This window comes from Ursus americanus, chromosome 2, assembly GCF_024610735.1.
Source record: "Ursus americanus isolate L20-20 chromosome 2, mUrsAme1.1.p, whole genome shotgun sequence".
NCBI classification, from domain to species: Eukaryota; Metazoa; Chordata; class Mammalia; order Carnivora; family Ursidae; genus Ursus; species Ursus americanus.
The window spans coordinates 96,570,724-96,593,431 of record NC_142128.1 but is presented as its reverse complement, the minus strand read 5'-3'; positions in this window follow the sequence as shown (position 1 = coordinate 96,593,431).

The window sequence follows — 22,708 nt, the reverse complement described above, 5'->3', positions numbered from 1 at the left end:
GCACAGCGGGCTTAGAATCTGGTCAAGGAGAAAGGTATGGATCAAACACTTGATCGTGTAGGTGAACCAAAATCACATCTGGAATAAGCTCCACATAAGAGAGATTCATGGTGTTATAAGCACTTACGAGAGAAGTTCGACCTCATCACAGAAGCCAAAAAGAACTTTCCAAGGAAGTGTCTTTTCAGGTAAAATGGAAGTGCTTTAGCTTGGAACACAAAACTCTTTATAGTCTGATCCCAACCTCCATTTATCTTTTATCATTTCTTCCCGGACCACCTACTGCAATCCAGTCACCCTCCACTCGCCTTCGTACAGAGACTCGTGTGCTTCTGCCGTCCTACCTCACATGGCTTTGTGACATTCCCTTGGCTGTAATTCCTCTCCCACCAGCACCACCACCTTCATAATCAAGCCATCTCCTAATCATCCTCTAAAACAAATACAATCATTGCTTTCTCTAGGAGACATTTCCCGATCCCTCAGTGTGACTCTGATGTTGTTCCTTAGCAACCAATATTCTTTGCCCATATTCATATCTTTATCAAGTTTAACATGATAAAATGCTACATATCTAAGTTTCTTTAGAACAGCATCATGTTTGAGGTTATATTCTCTATGCCTCATGTAGTATGTGACACATAACAGATAACATTTGTGACTGAGTAAATAAAATGAATGAATGAATGAATGAATGAATGAATGGAATTTGCACACATACATGACCTCAGTTGTCCCTTCAGAAACTTAATCTAAAAGTTTAGCACTAAATTAGCTACACAGTAAGTATGATAAATAAGAGTCTTTCAGTAAGCAAGCTTCAGGCTTCCTTTAAGCTTCTGAGAGGTGACTGTGTACTCTTAGATTCAATTTAGTCATTCAGATTGTCAAGAACAGATGAGCCATGCATTTCCCAGTCTGATTGCTTTTGTCACCTCATCTGTTGGTTTTTTTGATGATCCTTTCCATTTCCATGCAATGTATCAGGCAGCAGTTAATCCAAGAGAGCCCAGGTTCAAATACTGTATTTATGCTCCTGTGTTTTATAGAGCACGGCTTGATGGGATCCCAGCTGCTACATTCCCTCCACCAAATGATGTTAATTTCAAAGAATGAAGGGAAGATAATCTAAGTACCGATACTTAGCTGGAAAAAGATTGAGAATAAACAGGACTTTCTAGATCAAATTGTCAAACTAATGTAAATAAATCATTGAATTTATGTGGAATTCACCCCAAAATTTGAAGGAATTCAAGGGTGACATTCTAAAACTTTAGCCATTCGCCAGAAAACATTACCAACAACTCCACAGCAGGACGTCTACAGGACATTTTCCAACACGGGACTGAAGAGTTGTCTCAATTCCATTTTGAAGAAGGACATAGGATCTCTGATAAATGGAGAAGACTGTGGAGAAGCAAGCAAGCATAACCTCCTTAGAGAAAGGTAGCCTGTTTTCTGTCAGGGAAAACCTTGGCTAACTAAATTATTTAAACATTTTTTGGGGATGGGAAATTGAAATGCAGAGTAGGAATAACTGAAGGATATATTTTAATAATTCCCCCAAAAGCATTTTAATAGTTCTAAATTTAAACAATTAATAAAATAAGTGGTATTGGAGGAGCTTAGGGAAAGTATCCACAAAGAGAGAAAAATCACCCAAATCCTCACTTTATCCACCTTGAGTTTTATCTTCCCAAAACATATGTCAGATCATGCCTCTTCCCTGATTAAACTTTTAGTAGTTTTTCATAGCTTTAGTAGTTTTTCAAAACAAAAAGAAAAAAAGGGAAAACAGGAAAAGAAATACTATCCATGAAATACTACCATATCTATGTGCCATTTCATTTAGTCTTCAAAAGCCAATGGTGAGGCTAATGCTGTGATGCTATTCCCATTGTATAGAGGGGTAAACTAAGGCACAGTGATGATAAAATATTTGCCCTTATTCCTGTGGCCAGTAATAAGAAGAGGAACATGAATTTTAACAGAGGAAAGATTGCAGTACATATTTTTGGTATTGTAATACAGTGCTATTTCAGAACAAGAGTGTAACCCCTTTCTGCCCAATGAGACATGAGGAAAAGTCTACTGCGGGGTAAGAGTGGGGCTTAAGAGAAAGGCTTCATACTACGCATTCTGCCCTAGAGCATTTCTTTCTGAAAATCCAATGTAGCAGACTCAGGTAGCATCGGGTAATAGGCAATCATATACTTCTGGAGGCCAACCTGATTGGTAACCAACTGGGGTAATTCACCTTTCCAGGGATATAGAAGAATGGGTATGTGGCACTATTTTGCCCAAAGAGTTATAATTTGGGGAATTCTGTTTGGAAGGAGGTAATGATCCAGGGAAAGATTTCGTTTTGTTTTTTAAAAAGAAAGCAAGAGGAAAAACTACTCTTTCTTATGTTTGGATTTGCCATCATCATATGATGCTTATAGCTGTCGCAGCCATCTTGGCACCATGAGGTTAGTCACCCTAAAAAGATAAGCCAGCGTGCTGAGGAAGGCATGGTGGAGCTGTAGAAAGAACCCAGGTCCTTGACGATACAGTCAAGCTGATGAATTTACCAACTTGGCCCTGTTTTAACTCTAGATTTCTATTTCCTTATGTTTAAACCATTTTGGATTTGGCCTTTTGTTACCTCCACCTGGAATGTTCGAACTGATAAAACTCTTTCTTTTCATCCTTGCAGATACTGGTTTCTCTTCCCTAGTGTATGTGTTTATGTGTGTGTGTGTGTGTGTGTGTGTGTGTGTGTCTGTATGTGTTGAAGGGGCAATGCGGGAAGGAGAAATGTGTCTCTAGCCATCAAGAATCAAGCTTCCTATCAAAATCCTTTGAAAGTTAATAGCTTCAAAGAATTATAATTGCATAGAGAAAAATTTCAGATGAGTTTTCCAGACCAGAAATGCAAAACAGAGAAAGGACAAGTACTATGTAGTAGAATGGAAATAGCTTCAGAATGAAGTGTGTATGTGTATTTTCCCTCCTCTTCTATATGTTTCATTTTTATTAACTATTTGAAGACTAAAGAACCTCAAACTGAGACGTTATTTGGTAGTTTTCTTTCGGGGTTAGTTTTAGGGCAAAATTCAAAGGCAGTAGGAACTTCCAAGCACAAGCACTTGCATATGGCATCTCCTTTCAGGCTCAGAGTCAACTTCCTTCTCCACTAGCACAGAAAATGCAAATAAAATATATCAGAACTGGAGATACCCCGGAGTAGACATTTGTTGATTGTCTCCTCAGAATTCCCCCAACTGTCTCTGACTTCCATTTAAAGATTCGTGTATTTCCAAGGAAACCAAGTCCTGTCTCTGCCAGATTTGGAGCATGTATGCCCTACATTAAGGCAGTAAATACATTCCATCCTCAAGGCCATTGTGATGATTAAAGTGGTGGGTTTGCTAGCTGAGCTGCTTCAATTCTGGTCACTTTCAGAGTGATCGTTGGCATTCCAGCACAAACACATTCTCTTTCCCGTTACACGGGGTACCCTGGAGCTCCGAGACTTTGGCCACCATCTTGGAACTAGCCTCAGGGTGAAGTTGATATCAAAACCGGGTCCTTGGTGACATTGTTGAGCATTAAATTAAGCCTTATCTGCAGCCAGATCACTTCTGGAATTTTCCATTTCATGATCCAATACGTTTCCTTTATTTTAAAGCCAATTTGAATTTTTTTTTGTCATTTACAACCTAAAGCCTCCTAAATGATGTAATCTGCTGGAATTACCCAGTGCTTTCTTCTCGATTTACAAAGAGAATGGAGAAAATGAGGCCCACAGGGGGGGAACTGACCTTCCGAGGTCAAAGAGGTACATAGTTGTGATTTGATACTAGAAGACAGACTTCCTGTCTTATGGTCTGTTCTTTTCTCCTAAACTTCGTGGCCCACAAAACTGTATAGATTGATGCTATTTTCTAGCTAAATTAGGATGCCTGGCAGCCTTTCACTTACAAAACTAGTGAAAAATCTATTCCTATCTGTGGCTACGTAGACTCTTTGGATATGTAGCATTAAGAAGTTTTTGCGTCTGTGCAATGAAATCGGGCCACCCTGCTTTTCTAATCTCTTCTTAAACCTATATGTTATTTGCATTACCGAGCGTCTCCCTTGTGAGGCTAGACACAAGGCATGTGGCAAGCTCCTCCGAGTATTTCCATAGCAACGAGCAGGCATACAGAATACTTTGCTGAAACACAGGGTTTAGGAATAGGTATAGAGTCCCAAATATGATTTCCCCCCTAACTGCACACATTTGTCCCTATGTGTATACATCTGTGTGTGTATGTACACATGTATACGTGAGTGTGTGTGTGTGTAAGTGGTAGGTATTGAAGAGTATAACCTGAGCACCTCTGTGACTAATCCTCACGCACATTCTCTCCCCCTTTCTCTTCCCTTCCCTTCCTTGCTCTCTCTGGTGCACCATTTTACCACGGGCATGATGTTTTCAAGTCCCCCCATCTTGAGACATGTCATCATTATTTGAAAGGAGAAAATCCATCTATTTTAGCCAAGCATGAGTCATGTGTAGTGGTTGCTATGGAAATACCTGAAAAGAGATCTCAAAGTAAAAAAACAATCTTTTGTCGAAGCAAGGAGTGTGGAATGAGTTACTTTCTGAAGCAATGTTTCACCCGTCACTGAAGCGTATACCAGAAAGCTTGGATTTTCTAACCCAAAGTTTGGGTTTTGTAACCATGCCTGAAGCCCCAAAGGTGAGTCTGAGGCCTTGCTTCTTTTACAAGAAAGTATTTCCCCCAGGTGACTTACCATTTCCCATCTTATTCTCAGCAAAATAACAATCTTCCCCATTGCCCCTAAGTACTTAAATATAAACTATTCTTTTTTTCATGAATTCGACAATGTTTGTGCCGGCCCTGGAGGGCAGGACACGGACAGGGAGGCCGCAGGTGAAGTCCCTGGTACCACCCGCCCTGCAAAGAGAGAAGGAAGGGGTGGGACTGTGGTGTTAACAACAGTCTGATTTCTTGAAAAAATCATTCTGAAGTAAATGTGAAAACTGTTAACATTTTAAAAATTCTTGTTGATTACACGGGTCCTTGTTTTCTTGCTTCTCTTTTATATTTTTCAATATGAAAAAGTTTGTAAACACAAATAAAAAGAAATCTGACCGGACATCAGACTAATGTGTACTGAATGGTGAGGTGAAGGGGAGAGAAAGGGGGTCAATGAGTTTGGACCGTTCTTGCAAGACGTTTGGTAGGAAAGGGAAGGGAAAACTGGGCTGGGAGAAGGATCAGGGCTGAGCCCAATGTTCCGGGAAAGACATGAGCCTATTTAAATGCTGGTAGGAAGGATCTCATTGAGAGGGAGGGTCTGAATGTGCAAGAGACAGAAGAGAAATTGTTCCTAAGAAGGGAAAAGTGGAAGGCCCAAAGCATAGAGGAGGGACTGGAGTTAGGGTGCACAGGAGGCAAGGCTGACATGAGTAAATTCAGAGTCTCCGTGGTGGAAAGCAGAGGGTGTTCTGGTCAATGGTTTTTGCAGTGAACATGCATACATACATATATATATATATAAAACTTTATGGAAGTCTGCGGTCATTGTGGTAGCTCCTGATTGCTAAGCTTACAGCAAAGGCGAGCTCACTGGTGCAGTTCTTTCTCCCGACTCTGCTGGCTCCAGGAATCCTAGCAGCTGCTGTGTCCTGCCCTCTCATTGCCTCTAAAATCCAAACACCCCCCCCCCATCTCTATAACCACTGTTTTGATTCAGGGCATCATCATGCTTTATGTAGATTATTTAAACACGTTTTCCTAACTGACCTTCCTATTTCCAATCCAGTGAAACAAGAATTCTACTGCTGAAACACAATTCTATTAAAAGAATTCCTGTGGTTAAAACCCCTGCTTAGCTTTCTTCGAGATGAAAGTCAGCCTCCTACAGCCAGCCTACAAGACACTGCATAATCTGGATGGAGCCTGCCTCTCTGATCTCTCCTCATGGCATACTCCTTCCCAGAATCATATGGAAATGCTACACCTCAAATGTCCCCATGTCCTCCCTTGTCTGTGGGTTTCTGCCCTTGTCCCCTCTGTCCTGTTCACTTCTCACTTCCTAACCTTCACCAAGATAACACAGGTCTCCTCTTAGATGGCTTTCTTCCAGAAACCTCTCCTGATCCCCCAGCACTAGGGTGCTTCCCTCTTGAAAGGGCACCAAAACCACCCAGTCTCTGTCATTGATCTCCGTCTCTGTCCCTGATCTCTGTCTCACTCTGGATTTATATACTTACTCTAAGACAAAGTCTGTGTCATATTTACCACTGTATACCTAATATCTTGCACAGCACCTGGCTTATGATAAGCATTTGGAAATTATTTGTCAGCTACATGAATGAATAACTGAATAAATAATTCTTTTTCAGAATGTGAAATTGTCACTCAGGACGATCAAGGTCTTTGCCTAAAGTCCCTTGTCGAGTAAATAAATAGTAAATCTGAGTCTCGAGGCCTCCTGGCCCCCTTCCTCTCCTCTCTTCTCTTACCTGCATGATCTCTTACCCTGGAGGATTTCATCCACATGGCTAGCCATCTGTATGATGATGATTAACAAATGTATATTTTCAGCGCACAGCTCTTTTCAAGTCTCCAAAGTCACATCTACTAGTCTAGTCAACATTTTTCTTGGGGATTTTAAGCTTACCATCATCTAACTAATTTAGTCTCTTTGCAAAACCTCATCGAAAGTCTGATTGGCCCGACATGGATCAGGTGACTATTCTTGTTCCCAAACAGTAATTATGGCTACATGAACACAGACTGATGCGAACACAGAAATGGCCCAACTCTGGCCAGAGGGTCAAAAGAGACCTCCTAAAGAAGTTATATGAAAGAAAAATATTTGTAACAGAATTTTTTTTTAAAGATTTATTTTATTTATTTGACAGAGAGAGACAGCCAGCGAGAGAGGGAACACAAACAGGGGGAGTGGGAGAGGAAGAAGCAGGCTCCCAGTGGAGGAGCCTGATGTGGGGCTCGATCCCAGAATGCCGGGATCACGCCCTGAGCCGAAAGCAGACGCTTAACGACTGAGCCACCCGGGTGCCCCACGTAACAGAATTAACATTATTCCTTCATCTTTGGATCCAGCAAATCAGTCGCTCAATGAAGAGCACCATCCCCTCTTCGGTTGGAAGATATCCCTGACTTTGAATATGGACATCTGACATTCCAGTGTAGACTCCTCCACAAGCGCTGTCCCATCATCCTATCTTGGCTCCCAGCTCAACCCCTCTGCTGCAAGTCCTGACTCCAAAACCCTGTGGGATGTTAAAATACAAGACCGTAGCTTGAAACTAGAGTGTGCATCTGGTGTGGATGGTTGTTTTGGTTTAAGTACGACTTGCTGTTTCCTGAATTCCTATAATTTCATTTGATGAATTGTGTTAGTTACTTATTCTGCAGTCTTTGAACATGTGGCATTTATCAGGGGAAATGACTCCCCTTTTCCCCTTTGAAAAGCATCTTTTGGTGCATAAGAAAGGGCAAATATGTTTGGTTTTTGGGTTTTGATTTTTTTTTTTTTTTTTGCTATCTATAAAATTACAAATGCTGTGATGGACGTTTGCTTCTCTGTAGGAAGGAGGGCCTGGCTCCAGTGTGCATTTACCACGTTCAATTCAACACACTTCAATGTGTACCCGTGCGCGCACAGCACAGCGTGAGTTATGAAGATGCGAAAAACAGTTGTCACTCTTTCAGGATTTCCCAAACCAGTTCGGGAGACAGATCCACGGACAAGTAAGTACAATACAGGACAGACCAAGATAAGAGCCGTAATACAGATAATTGCCCCTTTCATTTGTTTATCCTGGTTCAGTTTACAAAGAAATTCCACGTACATTACCTCATTTGACCTTCACAAGAGCTCTATGAGATAGGCGTCATTACTGTCATTTTAGAGTCCCAGATAACCAAGGCTCAGAGAGATTAAATGTCTCGCCCATGTTCCCACAGCTAGAAATCGGCCGATGGGTCTTGTAAATCCCATTCCAGTACGACAGAGGGACAGGAGTGGGGGCAGAGTAGTTTAAACTGAAGCCATACAAGAAAGTCTCACGGAAGAGGTGTGATCTAAGTTGAGCCTCTGCCTTCTGGAATAGAAATGAAAAGGAAAAGAATTTCAGAGAGAGGAGAAATCTAGAAGTAAAGAAACCTGTGAGGAGGGAGAATAGGTGGTAGTCTGCGGATCTATGACTTTCCAGTTGGTACCATCATAATTAAGGGAACAGATATAAATTGAGCACTGTATTAAGTCATTTTACATAATTCGAAAGAAAACCGCTCTTATGCGCAAGGATTCTGCAGTATTCAGGGAAACATGAACATAAACCGAAGGAGATTAATACAAGAGAATACTGGTGCAGAGGCCCTACTGTGAGATACACATAATCAATACTATAGGAGTAGGGCTTTTATTTTTGTTTATATTTTATTTGTTGCTATATTGATTGGCTGCAGGGAAGGTGGTTTTTAAAAGGTGTGGAGATTAAGTTGCTCTAAAGAAATGAGTGTTTTGGGGAGGTATTAGACATTAAGTCAGGCTTTGAGAATGAGAGCTATTTCAAAGCTCTGAGCAAGCCAGGGCTGCGTGCTCGCTGCCCAGCAAGTGTTCCCGGGGTGGATGTGGGGGCGAGCCGTGCTGCCTAGCAATGCTCACTGGGCTCGAAGAGAGATTGGCGCACTGGAGGAAAATGAGGTGAGCAATCCGGGTGAGGTGCGAGCTGTGCTGACTCACGCACCTTGAAACAAACGAACCCCTTGGAAGCAAGGGGGCCCGAGAAACTGGAGGAGGACCGTGTCTCTGGAGGCAAGGCCGGCCGAAGTCTAGCAACTGAATATTGACGGAGTCTGATGTATTCCCGGCAGGTTGCTGGCACACACGGAAACACAATTCGCTTAATCCCGACACAGGCTTTCTGAAACAGATCACACAGGTACCAGCAATGCATTTTACAGGTAGTAAACACTTTCAAGGGAGTTACATAATCTACTCAAAGTTACATTATCTGGCTGCAGGAGAGCGGAAATTCAAAACTAGGTCTATCTGATCTCCAAACCCACAGCAAGTGTGTATTAACAGAATAAGTATTTTATATTAATTTTTCTCTTAGTTCATTAGTTTACTAGGTGGCAGAGATGTCATGTTCAAGTTCACAAAGTTTGGGGGAAATTGCAAAGAGGGTTGTGATCGGATTTGGGAGATGGTATGTTGTGTGTGTGTGTGTGTGTGTGTGTGCGCGCGCACATGAATGTGGGGGCAGTATCTTGAAGGATATATTTAGTTAAAAAATACTTTTTTTTTTTTTTTAATGTAAGGTGAGCAAAGCCCATTTGTGCTCTGGTGGGAAGGATAGTAAAAGGTGGGTGACGGGAGACAGAGGGAAGGCTAAGGAGGCAAATTCTGACCAGGGTCAAAGGGATGGGTCCCAGAGTACCAGTGGAGGAAAGGAGATCCTTCTTCCATCCCAGAGGAGGGAACAAGGCAGCAACAGGGGAGGTGAGGGGACCTCATAGTGGCACTTCCAGCGTCTACCTTTAGCTAGGTTTATTGTTATTATTGTTGTCTTATTGTCTGTTTGCCATCACTTAACCTTTTTGTTTTGTTTTTACAGCTTTATTGAGGTAGGCTTGACATACAGTAAATTGTACATACTTAAAATGTACAATTGGATAAATTTTGACTTATGCATAAACCCCCGAAACCATCACCACAAGCAAGACAATGAACGGAATGAGGTGATTCATTTGCCATCAACCCCTGGAGCTTTTTTGGGTCCCTGTGTGATTTCTCCTTCTAGCCCCCCACCCCTATACCCTAGCCTACTTAGGCAAACGCTGACCTATTTTCTGTCCCTGTACATTCATTTGTGTTTTCTCGATATTTCTATAGATGGACTCTTACTAGATGTACTATTTTTTTTTTGTCTGGCTTCACTTACTCACTTTCACTCAGCGTGATAACTTGAGATGCCTCTATTTCATGTATCAGTAGTTCATTCCTGTTTAGTCCTGAGCAATACTCCATTGCACGGATGTACCCCTATTAGTTTATCCATTCATCTGTTGAAAGACGTTATGTACTTTCCAGCTTGAGGGTAATACAAGTAAAGCTGCTCCGAATATATTCACGCACTAGTGTTTGCTGGGTATATGTTCTTCTTTCTCTTGGGTAAGTGCCTGAGACTGCAATGACTGCAATAGGTGTCGGTAGATGTTTAACTGTTGATGAAACTGGTGACTTGTTTTCCCCCAAATTGCTTATACCATTGTAGACTTCCACCAACCCTGTTCCCTTTCTCCCACTCCGCGTGAACACATACTATGGACCGTCTTTTAAAATTGTAGCCATTCTCATAGATGTGCAGTGGAATCTCATTGTGGTTTCTATCTGTCATTCCCAAGTGACTCACGGTATTGAACATCTTTCATGTGCTTATTTGCCATCCGTATATGTTTTATGATGAAATTTTGTGTAGGTCTTTCCCCTGTGCTTTTTGTTTTTCTTGTTATTGGGTTTTGAGGTTTCTTTATATATTCTGAATAGAAAGCCATAATCAGATTTTCATTTGCAAATATTTTCTCTCCGATTGTGCCTTGTCTTTTTTATTTTCTTGACAATGTCTTCCACAGAATAAAAGTTTCTCACTTTTATTAAGTCCAAATTATCAATCGCCCTCTTTTATGAATCAGTTATTGGTGTCATATCTGAGAAATACTTGCCTAACTCAAGTTCGCGAAGATTTTCTCTTGTTTCTAATAGAAGATTTAATGGACGTAGTTTTACATTTAGGTCTATAATCCACTTTGAGTTAATTTTTGTATACGCTAAGGGATTTGGATCTAAGTTCCTTTTTTTTTTTAATTTGGATAATCAGTTGTGCCAACACCATTTACAGAAAAGACTACCGTTTCTATTAAATTACCTTCGCAATTTTGTCAAAAATCAATGGCCCATGTATATATGGGTCTGTTTCTGGACTCTGTTTAATTGATCTATTTGTCAATCTTTTCATCAATACTACTTTGACAACTATAGCTTTATAATAAATCTTAAAATCAAGTAGTATATGTCATCTGACTTTGTCCGAAGTTGTATTGGCTATTCTAGGTCCTATGAACTTTCATATATATTTCAGAATTAGCTTGATAATTTCTGTAAAACAGACCTCCAAGATTAATGGGATCCTATGAAATCTATACTTCAATTTGAGAATAATTGGCATCTTTTTAAAACTTTATTTTGGAATAATTACAGATTCACAGGAAGCTGTAAAGATAATACAGAAAAATCTTTAGAGTGTCCTTCAGCCTGTTACTCCAATGATTATGTAATTGTAGTGCAATATCCGAATCACAGATATAATGTTGGTACAATGATTATGTGTTGTTCTGTCTTTTTATAACTTATGCAGGTTTGTGCAACCACCACCACAACCAAAATACAAAATTAGTCCGTCACCACAAAGCTCTCCCTCATGCTACTCATTTATAGACAGACCCGCTCACCTTCCCCACCATTTCTGGCCTCTGGAAATCACTCATCTGTTTTCAAACTCCGTAAACTTTTTGTTTTGAAAAGGTTACACAAATGAATTAATACTGTATGTGACTTTTTTCAAGATTTAATTTTTTTCAAGCAGTTTTAGGTTTACAACACATTTGAGAGGAAGGTTCAGAGATTTCCCACGTATCGTCTGCCCCCACATGCATAGCCTCCCCCATTACCAACATCCCTCACAAGAATAGTACTGTTTTTGCGAAGGCTGAATCTGCACTGTCACATCACAAACTATGACAAAGTTGATGGTTTACCTTAAAGTCCACTCTTGGTGTTGTACATTCTATGGATTTGGACAAATGTATAATGACATGTATTCATCATTATAATATCACACAGAGTATTTTCACTGTCCTAAAAATCATCCGTTCTTCCTGTTTATCTCCCTACTTCACTCCCTCTACTTCTGGAAACCACTACTGTTTTTATTGTGTCCACAGTTTTGCCTTTTTCAGAATGTCGTATACTTGGAATCATGTATTATGTAGCCTTTCACACTGGGTTCTTTTACTTAGCAATGTGCTTTCAAGGTTCCTCCATGTTTTTCATGGCTTGATAGATTATTTCTTTGTAGCACTGAATAATCTATTTTCTGGGTGGTCCACAGCTTATCCATTCACCTATAGAAGAGCATCTTTGTTGCTTCCAGGATTTGGTAACTATGAATAGAGTTGCTATAAACATCCATGTGCAGATTTTCTTGTGGACCAAAGTTTTCAACTCTTTTAGGTAAATATCAAATACTACAATTGTTGGATTGTAGGGTAAGAGTATGTTAATTTTATAAGGAACTGTGAAACTGTCTTCCAAAGTGACTATACCATTTCGCATTCCCAACAGCAATGAATGAGAGTTCCTGCTACTCTGCTTTCTTGCCAGGATTTGGTGTTGTCAGTATCCTGGATTTTGGCCATTCTAATAGGTGTGTGGTGGTATCTTGTTGTTATCATTTGCATTTCCCTCATGAAAAATGATATGGAGCATCTCTTCATATGATTATTTGCCATCTCTATTTCTTCTTTGGTGAAGTGTCTATTCAGATCTTTGACCCACTTTATAGTTGAGTTGTTAGTTTTCTTGTTGAGTTTTAAGAGTTCCTTGTATATTTTGGATAACAGTCTTGTATTAGGTGTGGCTGATAAAAGACTGTTTTGGTTTTTATTTTCCTCCCAGTTTATGGCTTGTCTTCTAATTCTCTCGGTATGTTTCACAGAGCAGAAGTTTTTTTTTTCTATTATGTTCAATTAGCCAACATATTAGTTTTTGATGTAGTGTTCAACGATTCATTAGGTGTATATAACACCCAGTGCTCATCACAACACATGCCCCCCTTACTACCCATCACCTGGCTACCGCATCCCCCGCCCCCCCTTCTGTATCCATCAGTTTGTTTCCCCAGAGTCAAAGAGTCTTATATGGTTTTTCTCCCTCTCTGATTTCTTCCCATTCGGTTTTCCCTCCCTTCCCCTATGGTCCTCTGTGCTATTCCTTATATTTCATATATGAGTGAAAACATATGATAATTGTCTTTCTCTGTTTGACTTATTTCACTTTGCATAATCTCCTCCAGTTCCATCCATGTTGATGCAAACAGTAGGTATTCATCCTTTCTGATGGCTGAGTAATATTCCATTGTATATATGAACCACATCTTCTTTATCCATTCATCTGTCGATGGATATCTGGGCTCTTTCCACAGTTTGGCTATTGTGTGGACATTGCTGCTGTGAACATTGGGGTGCATGTGCAAACGTTTTTAATTTGAATGAAGTCCAGTTTATCAATCATTTCTTCCATGGACCGTGGTTTTCATGTTGTATCTAAAAAGGGATCACCAAGGGGGGTGGGGGAATGGGATAGACCGGTGATGGGTAGTAAGGAGGGCACATATTGCATGGTGCACTGGGTGTTATACACAACTAATGAATCATCGAGCCTTACATCGGAAACCGGGGATGTACTGTATGGTGACTAACATAATATAATAAAAAATCATTAAAAAAAAAAAATCCAAAAAAATAAATAAATAAATAAATAAATAAATAAAAAGGGATCACCATACACAGGATCATTTAGGTTTTCCTCTATGTTACCTTCTAGGAATTTTATAGGTTTGCATTTTACATTAGGTCCATGATCCATTTTTGTGAAGGATGTACGTTCTGTGTCTACATTCATTTTTTTTGCACATGGATGTCCAGTTGTTCCAGTACGATTTGTTGAAAAAAATCACCTTTGCTCCATTGTACTACCTTTGTTCCTTTGTCAAAGAACAGTAGGTTATATTTATGCGAATCTGTTTCTGGACACTATTCTGTGGCACTGCCCTATTTGTCTCTTTTTTCACTAATACCACATTAGTGTCGATTAGTGTTGCTTTATATTAAGTCTTGATTAGTGTTGCTTTATAGTAAGTCTTGAAGTGGAGTAGTATCAGTCCTCTAATTTTGTTCTTCAATACTGTGCTGGCTATTCTGCAGCTTTTGCCTCTCCATATAAACTTTAGAATCAGTTTGTCAATATCCACAAAACAATTTTCTGGGATTTTTATTGGAATTGCATTTAATCTATATATCAATTTGGAAAGAATTGACATCTTGACCATATTGAGCCTTCCTATACATGATCATGGAATATTTATTTATTTATTTATTTAGTCCTTTGATTTCATTCATCAGAATTTTGTAGTTTTTCTCGTATAGATCTTGTATATATTTGTTAGTATTTCATTTTGGGGGTGCTAATATAAATGTTATTGTTTTTAATTTCAAACTTTACTTTTTCATTATGGTTATATAGGAAGTGATTGACTTATTGTATATTAATCTTGTATCCTGCAACCTTATTATAGTTGCTTATTAGTTTTGGAAGCGTTTTTGTTGATTCTTTCAGATTAGCTACATAAAAAAACATGACATTTGTAAACAAAGATATTTTATGTTTTCTTTCCCAATTTCTACACCTTTTATTTCCTTGTCTTGCTTTATTGCATTAGCAAGGATTTCCAGTATTTCAATACTGTGTTGAAAAAGAGTGGGCATCATAGCTTTGTACCGTATCTTAGTGGGAGAGCTTTGAGTTTGTCACCATTAAGTATGATGGATAGCTGCAGGTTCTTTGTAGATAGTTTGATCAAGTTAAGAAAGTTCCTGTTATTCCTAGTTTATTGAGAGTTTTTGCCGTGATTGGGTGTTGGATTTCGTCAAATGCTTTTTCAGCACTTACTAATATGATCACGTGATTTTTCTATTTTAGTCTGTTGATGTGATGGGTTACGTTAACTGACTTTTGAATGTTGGACCAGGCTTGCATACCTCGGATAAATTGCACTTGGTTGTGTCATATAATTCTTCTTAGACAGCAAATCTGAGAGATATTGTTGGTTTGGTTGCAGACCACTGCAACAAAGCAAATATTGCAATAAAAGGACTCAAATGATTTTTTTTGTTCCTCAGTGCATATCAAATTTATGTTTACACTGTACTACGGTCTATCAAGTGTGCAATAGTATTATGTCTAAAAAACAATTCTCATACCTTAATTTAAAAATATTTATTTGCTAAAAATTTCTAGCTATCATCTGAGCTTTTAGCCAAGTCAAAATCAGCAATCACTGTAAATTATATACTATATACCATACATACCATACGCCATAACAAATATAATAGTAATGAAGAAGTTTGAAATATTGTGAGAATTACCAAATGCGACACAGAGACATGAAGTGAGAAATGCTTTTTAAAAAATGGTGCTGATAGACTTGCTTGATGCAGGGTTGCCGCAAACCTTCCATTTGTAAAAAAATGCAATGTTTGTGAAGCACGATAGAACAAAGCACAATAAAACAAGGTATCCTTGCTCTTATTTGGATCCAGGATTTTTTCTTTATCTTTGATGATATAACTTAGTATGTTTTTTTGGCATTTATCCTGTTTGATGTTCGCTTCCTAGATTTGTGACTTGATGTTCAGCATTAATTTGGGGAAATTATTATTAGTCCTTATTATTTCAAATATTTCTTCTGTTCCTTTTTCTCTTTCTTCACCCAATATTACCATCACACCTATGTTATACCTTTTGTAGTCGTCCTGCAGTCCTTGGATATTCTGTTCTGTATTATTTATTTTACAAATATTTGGGATTTTCCACAGATCTTTCTGTTATCTATTTGATTTAATTCATTTGTGGTCATAGTATGTACTTTGTTTGATATGAATTCTTGCAAATGTATTGAGATTTGTTTTATGGACTAAAACATGGTGTGCCTTGGTAAGTATTCTTTGTGCATTTGAAAAGAGTGCATCATCTGTTGTTGTTGCCTGAAGTGTTCCATAGATTTCAAGATTTTATTTATTTATTTGAGAGAGAGAGAGAGAGAGAGAGTGCGAGCAAGAGAGCACAAGCAGGGGGAGAAGCAGATGGAGAGGGACAGGCAGACTCCCTGCTGAGCAGGGAGCCCGATGTGGGACTCAGTCCCTGGGATTGAGGACCCTGGGATCATGACCTGAGCCGAAGGCAGACGCTTAAATGACTGAGCCACCCAGGTGTCCCTGGAATGTTCCATAGATTTCAATCACATCAATAGCTGATAGTGCTGCTCAAGTCCTCCATATTCTTGCTGATTTTCAACCTATTTGTTCTATCAATTATTGAAAGTGATGTTAAGATCTCTGACTATACTTGTGGATTTGTCTCTTTTCCCTTTTAGTTCTATCAGCTTTTGAAGCTCTTTGTTTAATTTGAACCTCTGTTACCAGGTGCATAAATATTTATGATTTTGACATCCACTTGAAAAATTGACTCCTTTTTTATGTAATGGAACTTTTATCCGTAGTAATATTGTTGTTCTGAAGTCCACTTTGTCTTAGGTTAATGTAGCCAGCCCAGTTTTCTTCTGAGCAGAGTTTATAAGGTAAAGCTTACGCATCTGTTTACTTTTAACCTATTCATGTCTTTATATTTAAAGTGGATTTCTTATAGGAAACAAATAGTTGAATCTTGCTTTTTAACACAACCTGACGACCTCTGCTTCTTTTTATTTTATTTTCTTTTGTATTTGAGTAGAGTTGACACACAATGGTACATTAGGTTCAGGTATGCAACATGGTGATTTCACTTCCGTATACACTATGCTAGGCTTATCATAAGTGTAGCTACCATCTATCACTATACAGCACAATTACAATATCATTGACTCTATTTCCTATGTTGTACCTTTTATTCTCATGGATGATTCATCCCATAACTGGAAACATGTGTTTCCCACTCTCTTTCACGCATTTTCTCCATGCCCCTACCTCTCTCCCCTCTGGCAGCCCTCAGTTTGTTCTCTGTATTTTTAGGTCTGATTTTGCTTTTTGTGAGTTTGCTTATTCATTTGTTTTTTAAATTCCACATATGAGTGAAATCATATGGTATTTGTCTTTTTCACTCTGACATTTTTCACTTAGCATAATACCCTCTAGATCCTTCCATGCTGTCACAAATAGCACAATTTCATCCTTTTTTATGGCTGTGTAATATTCCATTATATTATGTATAATGTATAATGGAATAATATATATATCACAGCTTCCTTATCTGTCTATTGATGGACAATCTCTGCTTCTTAGTCAGCATCTCTAGCTGATTTACAGTTAATGTGTATTGATATGGTTGGTTTTCATTCTAACATAATGTTATTTGATTTCTTTTTGTCTCGTTTGTTTTTTCCCCATTTCTCTCTTTTCCTACCTTCTTTTGGATTAATTTTCCTATGATTTTACTTTATCTCATTTGTTGGCTTATTGGCTATAAATTTGCTATTATTTTGGTTATAGCATTCATATTTGTAGTATTTATAGTATTCACAGTTAAATTGTCAAAGTAAGCATTCTAGTAATATTGTATCATTTCATATAGTATTTACATTTAAATTGTCAAAGTAAACATTCTAGTAATATTATATCATTTCATATAGAGTGTTACCAATGGAAGTATCCTCCCACTTCTCCCCTCCCAGGCTTCCTTGTTTTTATTTTGTACAATGAAGATTTGCTCTACTGTCTTTACACTTGCCTTGTTTCCAAATAGAAGCCTTCTGTCCTTTTCTCTGTACATAATATGCCTTCTCCCCATGCCACGGGTGTTTCCACATTTTTCTCTATGTCATGAGTTTGAAGCAATCTGATTATGATACACAGAGAAGATTTCTGCCATCAGGAAGGCCTGATAAAAGGTTGTCCATGGTTGACATCCACATGTGGCAGGAAAGGCCACAATGGTCATGCAGAAATGAGATGAGAAATGCTGCCAGCAAATATTTGAAATAAAAGCTGGCATGAGGACAAGGAGAAAGAAAAAAGAAAATGGGGAAGAATTTTTTTTCCTCTCCAAGACAGAAAAGATCGATGTTTAGTTCTCTGTTATATCAGAAGTGTAGGCATGAGAAAATAGTGATAAATCAGGGTGGATTTTTGTTTTATGTGAGGAATAACTTTTCAATAATCACTGTGATAAAAATATGTTAATTTAGAGCTTCGTGCCTAAAGCCTTCAAGAAGAAAATGACTCCTTTCACAGGTTTGCAAATGTTGTCCCTCCCAGAGATTGTAGATTACACTAGATTATCCCCCGAACTCTTCTTTCTGAGAATCTATTAATTTATGAAGAGAAATACATATGAAAAATATTTCTTAGGGTGACCTTTTTAAAGGACACTGGAAATCAATATAAACTGATACTGCAAGTGCATTTCAAGAGAGTAAGGTCACAGGTATCCTATTTCACCAATGGGACTCTCATTTTAGACCTGCTGCTTTCTATCTGTGTGATCTTGAGCAAGTCACTTAACCACTGAAATCTTAATTTCTTCAACTATAAAATGAATGTAATAAAATTATTGTTCCTTATCCAAATAAGTGGAGTATTACAAGATCAGATAGCACAATGGTTGTAAAAATACTTTGTCAGCTATAAAAGACTATGAAATATTAATTCTAATTATTCAGAAATAAATTAATTAACGTAGCTTAAGGGGGAAGTAAAGGTTCACGAATGCACCAAATTTATAGCATGCAATGGATATGTAACAATAATAAAATAGAAAAGAAATTAAATCAGAACTAGAGAGGATTGAGTCCACTGGCTGCTTGAAGGTGGCAACTTATATACAAGTGTATAGTCTTTGAATTGCCAATGCTCCGGTCACCCATTTCTGGTAAGAACAGAAACAGGTAAGACAGAAGGAAAACCATTCTCTTTAAAAAAAATTTGATTTATTCCTATTCCACAAATTATGATAGGAGATTGGTTGACTCTGCATCCCACACACACAAAACAGCAGTTTTTACTCAAACCAAGAAGGAAGTGAAATATTTTCCCTTAGGCCAGCAATACTATTGAGATGAGACTGTGCATAAAAGTTTGACCCCTAGTGGATAAATCAGGCATAAAATCTAAGTCATAAACTAAAGGCAAACATTATGAAAGCCAAGGAGTCAGAAAGGAGACCCACCTAGCAGCAGTATTCTTTGTATACTAAAGAGCTTCTTGAAACTATTTGGTGAGGCTGTCTGATTTTTCTGCAGTTCATTCTTAGTATTCTTTGCAGAGCCAATATAAAATACACACACTCTTAGAGATGCTTCACAGAAGTTTCCTAAATCAACATTTTTTCCCAATTCCTCCGGCAAATTCCCGCGATCATCCACCTACCATCTGACTTGTATTGAAGCATGATGCTTACCAGTCAGAAGAACAGAGGACTGTGGCAGATCTTAAAGTGTATTCACTCATTTATTCCTTGGCATTCCTCATGTTCTATATGTCAAGTACTGTTCTGTGAACTTTACACATACTAACTCATTTAATGATTAATCATTCAATCATCCCAGTAACATTTGTTGAGCGTATACTGAGTTCTTACGAGATATCAGACCCTATGCTCGCTGTAAAATTGTCCTTCTCTCAAGGAACTCAGAGTGAATTAGGTGAAACAGACATATAACACAATGTGTTATGATGATCTGTTTAAAAACAGTGATTAAAGATGCAGAGAGAAGTACAGAATCATGGAGGAAGGGTATATAATCTTGGGAACAGCTAATGGAGGAAATATCAGCCTCCTGAACGAGGTATCACATGAGTGCTGAGCCCCAAGCAGGAGCCAGTTGGTGGAGCAGGGCCAAGGGTGGGCAATCATGAGCCATAGAGTGGAGTGGGGCTGAGGTGGTGGTGAGGAGGGTGTTTTAGGCAGGGGTGGCACGGTGAGAGCAGGAACAAATGCACAGATTAATAAGCAATATGAGATGTACGGGAGCCACAAACAGCTGTGTTGCTGGAAGATAAAGACAGAGACAATCGGTGCAAGAGATGGGGCTGAAAATACGGACAGGGTCGTGTGAAGGACCATAGTCCTTGACCTGCGCAGAAAATGGAAGTCCACTGAAAAAATTTCATCACACAAATAAAAGGTCAGACTTATAGTTCATATAATTTAGATCGTCTGGTGGCAATAGGAGGTCCATGACTGGGAATGTACAATGAGTTCGGACATCTGTACTATTAGAATAAATATAAGCCCATAAGGAAAACTGCTGTATAGCTTTCTATAGTGCATTTGAATATACATTAACAGTGAATCAACTATACCAAGGAAATCTTAACTTTTAACCTTTATTAAACTTCAAAATTTCCTTCTTTGTTGTTTACGTGGAAGGAGCCATGGTTAGGCCCATTTTTGGTTAAAGACTAAAGAGAATTGGAAAGAGTCAGACCTTCTGTATCTTGGTCCTGTCTTGGTCATTGACTAGCTGTGAGTCATTGGAACAAGCTTCAAGTTCTTCATTAAATAAATGGAGTGGAGTAGATGGTGCTTAAGTCCTGTTTAAAACTTGAAGGTTCTATAAAGTGGTTTCTATTCTTTGTAACAATTTCTTAGTCTCCAAAGCGATTTGGAGATACAGATATAAGTACCTTTATATATCTTAACTCTTAGTGTTTGTGAGTAGGACAAGTAGTGTGAATATGTATGATAATTAAACCTCACAGATCTGCAACACGAACATTGTAGATTTAAACACACATACGGTACTCATACTAAATAGTACATAATACATTTTTGTATATGCCAGGATACTAAACTAGCTATCCAGAATACCCTTATGTGCCAGCACAGTGAGTCAAATCTATATTTTTTAACTTAAAAAAATTGTTTTGAATTCCTTTACTTAGCCTTGGAAGATGCTCTGATTAAATCTGTAATATGGAAGAAGGTGAAAATTTGCTAATGGCTTTTGTCAAGAAAAAATTCAAATATTTATTAACTAAAATTCTATTAACATTTAAATTGTCAATAATAATAATTTCTTGTAAGGTTCTATTGAGATAGAAAACAAACAATGATTGCTATAAAATGGCAGTGTGTTTCAGTAACATATTTAATTTTTTTAATACAAATTTCATACCAGGTAGAAAGTTAAGTTGCACTTTACTTTGCTGAAGCTTGGTGATAATTGCAGGGACTTAAGCCAAGAAATTATTATTCTTCGTATTCAGATGTAAATAAAGGCCCTTTATGGTCCAGATTTATAATCCGGATTGTTCTTTGTCTTTAAGAGTATTCATACGCAGGAACCAAACCTTCTAAGCAGCTCATTTTTCTGGTCTTTGGTTCTGCCATTGGATGTTTTCAGCTCAGCTGATCTATCACCCACCACACAGATCACTGAAAAGGATAAAACAAAGGACTCACCATGACGCTGTCCTAAGACCAGGAATGAGATGCCTTGTCAATAACTTGGTGTCTATGTTTATTTTATAAAGAGGAATTCTATTATTCTATTGCCAATTATGTAGGCTGTCCATTTGTTTAAAATAAAGACATAATTGGTTACTTCCTCGTCCGGGTATCAGTTTTCCTTGAACAGCATGAATGCATGTGGGCACATATGGACTGAAACACACGTTCTCTCCAGGAGAAAAGAGGGCAGATTCCATGTGAGGAACCCATGGTGGGAAACAACCAAAGAACATGGACCGGGTGGCTGTATAGGTAATCATAAGCTTGCCGGTGGCTGGCAGAAGGTCGAGTGGAAATACCTTCCTGGAAGAGAGAATGCCTTGCGCAAATATCAAAGTGTCGCTTCGGAGAGGGGCAATTTTTGTCTTGCTGTTGGCAGGGGTGGACACTCATTCAAATTGCTCAAAGGCCCTACAAAAAGCTTGGTGTATTCTGAACTTGGCAGGAGCTGGTTGGGACTCTGGCATTTATCCCCTTCCAGTCCTTTAAAACTGACATGACGCCTCCCTGTCTCCAGTGTCAGACTGATGGTCGCTTGGGGTGGTCACTTTGAGGCCACTGTGACAGGAGCAGACCACAGGGGTTTTGTATTTGGTGCAGCCCTATGGCATCTGGAGCTGAAACACAGTGAGGCCGAGAGAGGCTGCCACTAGCTGGAAAGTTCCTACCGCATTCAATCGCTATGTTCAGTGGTCTCTCAAGTGGGGTGCCTGCTCCCCAAGAGTAAAGATGATCCAGGAGGGTGCAGGATGAGATTATTAGGAGGGTATTTACATCAACTTACATTTAATTTCTGTTTTGTGTATATTTTATGATACATAGTCTATTAGTACAATTGTACATGGACTATAAATAAATACATACATTTTTGGGGGGAACAACCTAAAGCATTTTTATTAATAGGGATGCTTAGTCAAGTAAGTTTGCAGATCACTGGGGTTTTTTCTCAAGTTAATGTAGACATTTCTTGTTGAGGATCTTTCTTTGTTTCTGAAAAAGTTCCTCAGATTCCCGAGTCGTGTCTTTTGGCCACTCTTTCTCCTTGTTATCGATCAACTTTTTGCAAAAATACCACCTGTATCTATTGGTGTTTTATAATCTGTCACTGTCCTTTTTTTTTTTTTTTTTTTTTTTTGGTTAGGCGCTAGGTCTTCAGCTATTTAATTTTCAAAAATATAGAGGAAGGTATAATTTATTGGGGACTCTTAACTGAGTTGAATGACTTTAGGACTTGTAGGGGAAGTGAAAAATGATTAGGTATTGCAAGATCCTGGGCTATCTTAGGGGCCTTTATTTTACCTATGTACTACAGCTATAAAATCAAGAATAA